This window comes from Musa acuminata, chromosome BXJ3-11 (genome assembly GCF_036884655.1).
Source record: "Musa acuminata AAA Group cultivar baxijiao chromosome BXJ3-11, Cavendish_Baxijiao_AAA, whole genome shotgun sequence".
Taxonomy (NCBI): Eukaryota; Viridiplantae; Streptophyta; class Magnoliopsida; order Zingiberales; family Musaceae; genus Musa; species Musa acuminata.
In genome coordinates this window covers 30,057,105-30,066,523 of record NC_088359.1, presented here as the reverse complement: position 1 = coordinate 30,066,523, position 9,419 = coordinate 30,057,105, and the positions used below count along the sequence as shown (strand labels likewise).

The following is a 9,419-nucleotide window of genomic DNA, read 5'->3' as shown; positions in this document are numbered from 1 at the left end:
AAAAACGCACCTCAAATATTTGTATTCTCGCGTCGTTTGATGGGCTTTGTCTTATATTTTAAGATCTTGTCTTAAAACGTTACTTGCACGAAATCATGTAATCTTAACCCAAGTTTGAAATGACACGATGCCGACGGCCAACTCGATCAAGATTAATCGTGCCGTCGTATCCTTAATATTAAATTAGCCTCCTTTGGACCGTCGGCCACAAAAGTAAGTAATCAGTGCGATTCAATCGGGTTCGGATCCTGTGTTACACTACACCCTTCCTTTTCGAATTCGGATCCTCTCTTATCCTGGGCGTCTGCTTGTCACAGAGGATCCGCTCACGGTGATCCAATTCGCAGAACCGACCGTGCGCCTGGAACATTCTCGATTCTTCTGCGCGCATCAGTGACGCTGGATCAGCCGGTCGCGCCACGCGGAGGAATGTCAGATCGGACGGTTGCAATTGAATGTAGATGAGGTCTATAAATACCGTGCAAGGGCGGCGAGCGCCTTTTTGTCCATCGCTGTTCCTCTGTGGAGTGTCCCTCTATGGAGCGAAACGGTGACATGACGACGCAGGGTTCCCAGGTTCTTGATCTCTCTCCCTCTCGTTTAGTTTCTAGGGATCGTTACTTTCGCAGATTAGTGGTTCTTGTTTTGGTGATCTGATGATCGAGTCTCATCGTAAAGAAAGATCGTGCATCTTCAAGATCCCATTCCAAGGTAGACGAAGAGGTGTCGCTGAGATCTTAGGATTCTATTCTTGATCTGTTCCTCTCCTTTAGGTCCACAATCCAGGGGTTTTTCTTCGGAGAGATCATTAGATCCGTAGATTAGTAGTTCGTCTTTCGGTGATCTTTGATGGCATTCTCCGAGTCGTCGTCTTCGGGAACTAATTCTTCGGTGGTGAGATCTTAAGTTTTCTGATCTCTTCCGTTTAGGTCGAATCGTTTCGTTTCTTTTAGAGGGATCATTGATCCATAGATCTGTGGTTCATCTTTCGGTCATCTTTGATTGCGAACTGATAATCCAGTTGTCTTCTAATGGAACCATAGGCTTCCTCAATATTCCAATAATCGTATGCTTCATGCTCCAATTGTCATGGATGAATATTCTAATCAGGGTTGTCGGTCGGATGATCTTTTTCTTTTCTCTCTTTATCTTTTTCAATAATTGTGAATACGTAAATTCTTTTGTATTCAGATGTATTGCATTAGGTTCTACTATCTCACTGCTGTTCTGGTTCTTGATGTCCTTTGTGCTTTAAGAATTAAAGATTTACACAGAGCATAGTTGTTCTCCAAAAAAATTGTCAGAAAGTTTGACAGCGTCAGAAATCTGTTCGGGGAGAGAGAGTACGATTGAAACTTCATTCATTATCTTATTAGATTCCCAAAAATTGATTGGTAAAGAGTACGTTAAGATAAAAAACATTTACAGAGAACATAATTGTTCTTCAAGAAAAGAAAATAGAGAGAGAGAGAGAGAGAGAGAGAGAGAGAGAGAGAGAGAGAGAGAGAGAGAGAGATGTAACGCAATGAAACTTCACGCATTATGTAATGAGATTCCGAAAAGAATTGATTGCAAAAGAGACTGTAAGGTAAGTTTAAAAACCAGAGGCTGTACATGCCATCACTTAGCAGAGATTGCTGCTATGGTTGAAGGAGGCTTTTGGCCGAAAACGTTACCTTCTTTCATTCGATAACTCGTATCCACATTGACGCTCAGGTGAAATGGTGCGGGGGTATTCTAGATAATGTTTAGATGTCCGTATCTGTTATCGTCCTTTCCGACTAAGCTTGAGCCCACAGCGGGGTTATTGTCGTGTTTCTCTAAGCGATTGGGTATGCGTCGTTTTCACAAGTTTCCTCTGTTCAAGGGTCGTGTTCATGAATTATGATATGTCATGCTATATCTTCGTTCATTACTGTCTATCTTTTTTACATCATTAGTGACACGACGGTTTTCAGTCCTTTTTCCTGTCTTCTTTATCTTTAGAAAATGACATGACTTGACATGTCATGTCAAACACCTTCAACATTTAAAGAGACATTAATTTTTCCTCGGAACGGATTAATGTTCTTCGATACTAAATATTCTGTAATTTATGTACCTCTCGTTGCTTCTTTTATTATGATTCGGTGCCGCCATTTTATGATACATTTACAGCAAAAGCTAATACTCGGTTAACAAGATGAGAATCGTAGAAGCTGAGGATGCTTCATTATAGTTCCAAATTTCTTGACAACTTTTCTTTAATTGATTTGATTTGAGAAAATAACACTGATAGTCATTCTGATGATCAGTAAATTGGTTTCATAAATCTTTTGTTACTCTGTAACACTGATCATATTTTCTTCTGCTCTTCCTTCTACATATGCATGTGCATATTATTTATGACTCGAGCGTTTTGTTGTTTAATATTGGATCTTTTCATGTATCTTTGAGTAAGATAACTTGTATGTCTTGCAATTTCCAAACTTGCTCTTCCAGGTTTCCTGGCAAAGGCTACTTTAAGCTGTATTTGAAATAGTATGATGCCTGATCTCTCGGTTACATTTACGGGTTGCCCAAAGAACAGACACTTTTTTGATGGCTGACACACATATCAGGAAATGGTAAGAACTATTAACTTGTCTCGATGACGAATAGACGTTTGACAGGATTCATGAAAAAGCTAACATCACCGTAGACAATCACACTATATAAAATTTCTAGGGCTGCTCTCCACACAAACGTGTGATGATTTAATTTTTGCAGAAGATAATTTTCGTGACCAACCTGCTGTTTTGTATTAGTTATCCTAATTTTTTTCGATATATTGCACAAACCAACCTCACTTTTAATAAAAGTTTCTAGGGTTGATTTGTTGAATATTTGTCCGAAGTGATACTTTGTGCCACAGGTTCTGCTATTGTGCAATATCGTAGCCTCACGTTTAATTTGGCAATGGTTTGCATTTACATATCTATCTTTAATTGTTTGATTATTATTATTTTTTTAATTGGTATTCAGTATGTTTAGTTGATTCTTCTCAAGTAGTTATAACTACTTGAGAAGCTTTTTTGTGTCTGAGGGTGACTTTTCTTATGTTTCTATTAAAAATTTATTCTAGCACTGTCTCAGTCCTCAAATCAGATGTTGCATACGATCTAAATATGTTTTTGCCAGAAAAGCGGTGGGAGGAAAAGGAACGTGCATCTCATTATGGTTTGATGTTGTTGGTCCTACTTGTATAGTTCATCGCATAAAAATCCATTTTCCTCCTTGTGTAGCTGCATCCTTGTTTGGACCCATTCCTTCGATTAAGTAAATCTATATAGCAATCAAGGCTATCTATGCAGCATGATGAATGTAGCAGTGCTGGTTATGGTGGTCGAAGCTACAGTTGTAGAGCCACTGATAATTAAACTTTTGATGAGAGTGAAATAGTCGATGCTATATTTTTGGAATGACAAAAGGGGGAGATTGATATTTTCAAAGAAATGAAATGCATAGAGATGGTTCTCAGTCCTGGGAGAGACATGGTGGAAGAAATATGAGGGTGGGTCAGGGAAAGTTACAGTGGAAGATATGGTCAGAAAAATGAAGGGAGAAGTAGAAAAATGCTGCATCTTTTTGTATGAAGCAGATGGAAGACAAACTCGTCAAAAAAAAAAAAAAGATTTTCATTTTTTTTCTTTAAATTATATATCTAAAATTATTTTTATGTCAAAATAAATATATTGGCCTATTAGCTCAGTTGGTTAGAGCGTCGTGCTAATAACGCGAAGGTCGCAGGTTCGAAACCTGCATGGGCCATTTAATTGTTATTACATTAATCTTTTTGAAAATTGTCATGTTTTTTCTTTGAATATTTTACTCAATTTTATTGTCATGTGAAATTAAACATATTGGCCTATTAGCTCAGTTGGTTAGAGCGTCGTGCTAATAACGCGAAGGTCGCAGGTTCGAAACCTGTATGGGCCATTTAATTGTTATTACATTAATCTTTTTGAAAATTGTCATGTTTTTTCTTTGAATATATTACTCAATTTTATTGTCATGTGAAATTAAATATATTGGCCTATTAGCTCAGTTGGTTAGAGCGTCGTGCTAATAACGCGAAGGTCGCAGGTTCGAAACCTGCATGGGCCATTTAATTGTTATTACATTAATCTTTTTGAAAATTGTCATGTTTTTTCTTTGAATATTTTTATTTTTAATTGTTATTACATTAATCTTTTTGAAAATTTATTTTTATTTAAATTAATGTAATTGAAATAGTGTTTAACTTAGTGTGATTTTAATTTTAGTGTTTCTAATTTTAATTATAGCACTCACGTTTCTAATTGTAGTGTTTCTAATTTCAAATTTGCATATCTAACCAATTGAGAAGCTTTTTGTGTCCGAGGGTTTAAATACCGTAGTTATAACTTAATTATCCGGTAAGTCACTTCTTGAAATTTCATTTATATGCATAAAAAATAGTTTGATTTATATGCATAAAAAATAGTTTGATTTCAAAATAATTCAAATTATACTTAGGTATCAGAATTTTTTCAAAAGAGAATATTAAAATTAAGAATATTAGAAATAATTGATTCATTTGTTCATGAGCTCCAAAAACCAATCGGGGCACCTAATGATTTTAACAAAAATTTGCGTGGTTTTTATAGCTTTTCTGCCTATTAAAAATAAAAACACATTTGGCATTCTGACGCGTTCAGTGGAATGTGTTCATGGGATTATTATTGTTTTTAGTGTTTCGGCCAAGTTATTCACGTTTTGACAATATGGGATTTTACTGATCCCACACCTGTACGGCCGGCTGCATTGAACGTTGAGAGAGAGAGGGAGAGAGAGAGAGCGAGAGAGAGAGAAAGTGACTGGTACTGCTTCAATCATAGATTCATTTCACTTCTTCGCTATGTAAATTGTTGATCACGTTACCAAAGTAAAACCATGAGAAAAAAAGACCTTCACAAAATTATGAAGAGAAAAAATTTACCCGAGGACAAGTTTTAGAATGACAAGAAAAAATCAATATATGTTCTGATTTCATAAACGATGGAGAACGAAGCAGCCTTGAGTTTTAGAATGACACTTTCAAATGGTGTCAATTATTTTTTCGTTTTAGATTATATTGTCAACTTTTTTAATTTTTGGTGTTCGTTTGAAGGTTCAAACTTTGTTGAAAATGTCATTGTGTACATTTAGTAGCACTGGATCCAGCTCTAAAGCAAGCGTTTCGGTGTCCATTTTCAGCTATCATATTTGTTGACCCGGGGAAGTATTGCATATGGTTCAGCAAAGCCGAGGAAATCAGCCTGATGGCAGCCCATCTCTTTGAAAAGTTGCACGAGTAAGGATCAGGTGGTACGTAACATAAGATGGGATCATTGACTGGAATACCAGCAGAATTGGATATATTATTTGAAACTCTACAGCACAAAAATCTCTTCCATGGTTGATTGGTTCCAAATGTTATTCAACTAATTCTCATACCTCCAAATGTTATGTTATCATAGCACAAAAACTCTACAGCACAAATTTTTTTCCCACAACCAGTCAAGTATATGTTACTTCACAACGGGAGTCAATGGAGACTTAACTGCTATACCATAGAATGCTCTATCATCCACTCACTTCTCCGATATATTGACAGGAAGGGATGTGCCCAAATATGTGATCACCCGCGTGACTTGTAATGCCTGTGCTACTTCTTTGTTTTTTACGTCAATCTGTAGCAAGCCTAGAAGGGCAAAATCCTATGAGCGCAAAAGCATCGACATTAATCGAACCATCTATGAAAGTTCAAGTACTAAGAAAAGAAAAAAGAAGACCTATCGCCAGATCAAGAAGCACGAAGGAAAGGACCCAAAACCGATCGCAAAATCAACAACTGAAAAGGAAAAAGAAGCAGCATCCAGCATCTCAAAAAGCATGAAACGAACGTATCAAGCAATCATAATAGCTTAATACAAAATCAAGGAGGATAAAGAGAGTACAAAGCATCAATATGAATAATCAAGCCAACTTTGAAAAATCGAGATGCACAAAGAAAAATATACAAGACCTATCGCCAGAAGTAGAGGAACCAAAACCTGTCGCAAAACCAAGAACTAAAAAGATTAAAGAACCACAATTTCAAGAAGCACTGTCTATCAAACAGCGAAAAAACGCCACGAGGAACAAAAACTAAAAGACCAATCTCAAATGGGCATAAAAAGGGAGAGAGCCGAACCAAGATAAGGTGGTAGAGCGTGGGTCGGTGAACGCGTGACCGAGGACTCGGGGACGTCATCGCTGGAGTCAGAGGGGGATGAAGTAGTTGTGTAGTGATCGTTGTGGAGGGGGGAATCCGCTTCCGGCGCAGTCATTCTCGAAAAGTGGCCATGGTCCGCGATTCCATGGCTCCCGTCGCCTCATGCCCGAACTCCTACCGTCCACTCGCTCTCGATGATCGCAGCCAACTAAACAGCTACTACTACCACTACATCTATAAAGAGGAGCGGAGTCCCATGTACTAACTAAACAGACTATGGAGAACTCCTGAATGGAAATTTCTTAAATCTCTTAACATAACCAAGATTAATATAAGAAGGGTGTGGTGACCACGTTTTGGGATTCAGGTGACTATATTTTTGAGAGAAAACTATAGCAATACAGAAAGAAAGATAGAAAAAAAAAGAAAAAAAGAGAAAAAACCAAAGACAACACAAGAGAATGTTCTCAATCATCTAGCAGTGTTCTTGATTAAATTAAATCTACAGTAAACTCTTGCTATGATTACTTGAGGAGATTTTAGATATTGTGAACAGTGACGTGATCCTTATATCCTAGTTATTCTCTTATGATTATTAGTTTTGGGCGAGAGATTGAGATTTATATATTCATTATTTTCATAGTGGATTATCTCTAGTTTACCATGTGATTTTAAGTTTTTTCACATATATCTTGGTGTCCTATTTAATTGTGATTTCATTTAATTTTGCTTTGGCCTGTTAGTATTTGTTCATATACAAAGATTATTCCACTTTATATACCTAATGCGGGGGGCATCTATTTAAGCCGTGGCCTCGGGGCCGTCACGGCTCGGTTCGGGGGTCCGGATGTCGGGGATCTCGAGCGACGTCCCTCGGGGTCTCTCGGCGGCCGAGCATAGTGGTTCGGGTTGGGAGGTCGGGTCGGGAGGAAGCTCTGCCGCAGCGTCGGGAAGAGGCAACACCGTCTCGCACCTGCACACAGGTCGGGCTGGGAGCTCGACCCGACCCCTCCGACGATCAAGTTTGCGATGTGGAGAGGGTTTTGGAGGACGAGATGCCTCCGAGTGCGTTGTGCTTGTGTTCCTCTCCCCGTTCGTTTAGAACTCTAGGGTATTTATAGATGAGTTTGATGTTACCTGATGTGGCTGCTTGCAGGAGGTAGGCTGATAGCGTCTGACATGGGGTTAGCGTGGCGTGAAGAACCAAGCCTGAGTTAGGTGTTAATGTCGACTTCCTCGGGCAGTGTGTTATCCAGACATGGCTGACGTCATGGCGTGTCACATCGTCATTTTTACCCTTATCAATACCCATCAATTTAAACACCAAGCACTAAAGTGATTCGGGTGCAATGATGCCAAGTACGCACAGGACCAAACCATCCAATCGGATTGATTTGGGTTAAAGCCTAACTATATTTTCCATATTTCTCGATCCGATTCAAATCACATCCCGAATTATCACACTAGCAGCTAATCAACCAAAAGTTTCTTATCTGACGCGTCGTAGGAAGTAACTCGATTACGAACTCGTATAAACTACATCCTGGATTATCACACTAGCAGACAATCAACCAACATTGGTATAGGCATTCGAAAAAGAATCAATCGGAATATAAACCAAAAATCTGGAAATCAAGAAGCGTAAAGAAAAAGAACCAACATATAAAGCAGAACAACCTGTTGCAGAATCGAGCAGAAGCAAGAGAAAGAGGAGTACAACTTATCTATATTCCACCTATCGTTGGTCATGAATTTAGACAAGACAGCAAGTATGCTACAAGTATCCACAAAGATCGGGAGAAACTCAGGAGGAACCGAACAAATCCACGGATCGGCCAAAACTCGAATCGAAGAACCATACCGACGGAAGATCAAGAAGCATAAAAACAGAAACCACAACCTATCACAAAGCCATTAAATACAAAGAAAAGAACTAAGATATCAAGAACCACTTCCGAGCGAACTGAGAAAGAACGCCACAGAGGAATGCAGCTAAAGATGAGTGTCATAAAGGCTTGCAACTAATCAACCAACATCGATATAGGCACTAAATAAAAAAAAAAATCAATCGGAATACAAACTAAAGACTGTCATAACATGCGAATCGAAAAAGAACCAGCATCTATTACCAAGAAGCACTATGAAAAAGAACCAACATATCAACATATCAAGCAGAACAACCTATTGCAGAATCAAGGAGCATAAGGAGAAAGAACCGACAAGTACCAAGTTGAATCGAATCATCTAACGCCCCAGTCAAGAAGCATAAAGATAAAGGAACCGAGACCTATCGCTAAGTCAAGAAGTAGAAAGAAAAAGAACCAGCATCTCAAGAACCACTGCCGATCGTCAAAAAACGCCATAGACGAACGCATCTAAAGGCCAAGTTCAGAGGGGCGTGAAAAGGGAGAGTGCCGAACCAAGATGCGTGTCGTAGAGAGTGGCTCGGTCGACTTCGACGAACGCGGCGTCCGAGGGCTCGCGTCGGAGTCAGCGTCGTCGGAATCGGCAAGGACTTCCTAGTTCCGATGATCGATGACCTTGACGAGGATACGGGAGCTCTCTCTCTCTCCCTCTCTCCCTCTCTCTCGATCGAGGCGCGTTGCAACCATCTAACCACCCCACGAGAATACTATCAAGGAATTGAATGGAACTTTCTGGATCACTTTCCGAGAAATCCCTTTCATCTAAATATTGCCCGTCTTTTATACCCTCCTCTCGACCGACGTGGCTACCTGAGGACCCTACCAAGACGGGCCGAGATGCGATTTGGGTCCTAAAGAGGTATTAATATTGTGAGTAAAGAGGTATTAATATTATGTTTATTAATATTATGAGTAAAGAGGTATTAATATGAGTAAAGAGGTATTAATATTATGTTTATTACTATCCAGCCTACGATAATTTTATAGTGAAAACAGGAAATCGTTGAGGTGATCTCTGATGATATATGATAGAATAATTTGATTATCATGAAACAATTAATTGAAAGATTAATTTGATATAAGAAATAATTTATGAATCCACAACAGAGGTGAAGGATTGTTCAGCTACTCTGAAAAGTGCTTTGCCCACAGGTCAACTACGGTTTTACTGGTCATAATGACAGGGGACCCACACGTCTCCGTCGATGTCATGGATTACGTCATACGTGCTTCCTGTCTTGAGGGAGACGCGTGGCTCC

General features: G+C 39.0%; 1 long non-coding RNA gene and 3 other non-coding genes across 4 annotated transcripts; 3 read left to right on the top strand and 1 right to left on the bottom strand.

Moving 5' to 3' along the window:
- The first annotated feature begins 3,715 nt into the window (after window positions 1-3,715).
- Window positions 3,716-3,789, top strand: TRNAI-AAU (transfer RNA isoleucine (anticodon AAU)). The gene has a single exon. It is a non-coding gene; the product is annotated as a tRNA-Ile (tRNA).
- A 94-nt stretch (window positions 3,790-3,883) lies between these two features.
- Window positions 3,884-3,957, top strand: TRNAI-AAU (transfer RNA isoleucine (anticodon AAU)). The gene has a single exon. It is a non-coding gene; the product is annotated as a tRNA-Ile (tRNA).
- A 94-nt stretch (window positions 3,958-4,051) lies between these two features.
- Window positions 4,052-4,125, top strand: TRNAI-AAU (transfer RNA isoleucine (anticodon AAU)). Its single transcript has one exon. It is a non-coding gene; the product is annotated as a tRNA-Ile (tRNA).
- Window positions 4,126-5,441: 1,316 nt separating this feature from the next.
- LOC135652365 (uncharacterized) lies at window positions 5,442-8,883 on the bottom strand. The gene is made up of 2 exons (XR_010502110.1): window positions 8,656-8,883; window positions 5,442-5,738 (listed from the first exon to the last, which is right to left on the bottom strand). It is a non-coding gene; the product is annotated as an uncharacterized LOC135652365 (long non-coding RNA).
- Between the last annotated feature and the right edge of the window lie 536 nt (window positions 8,884-9,419).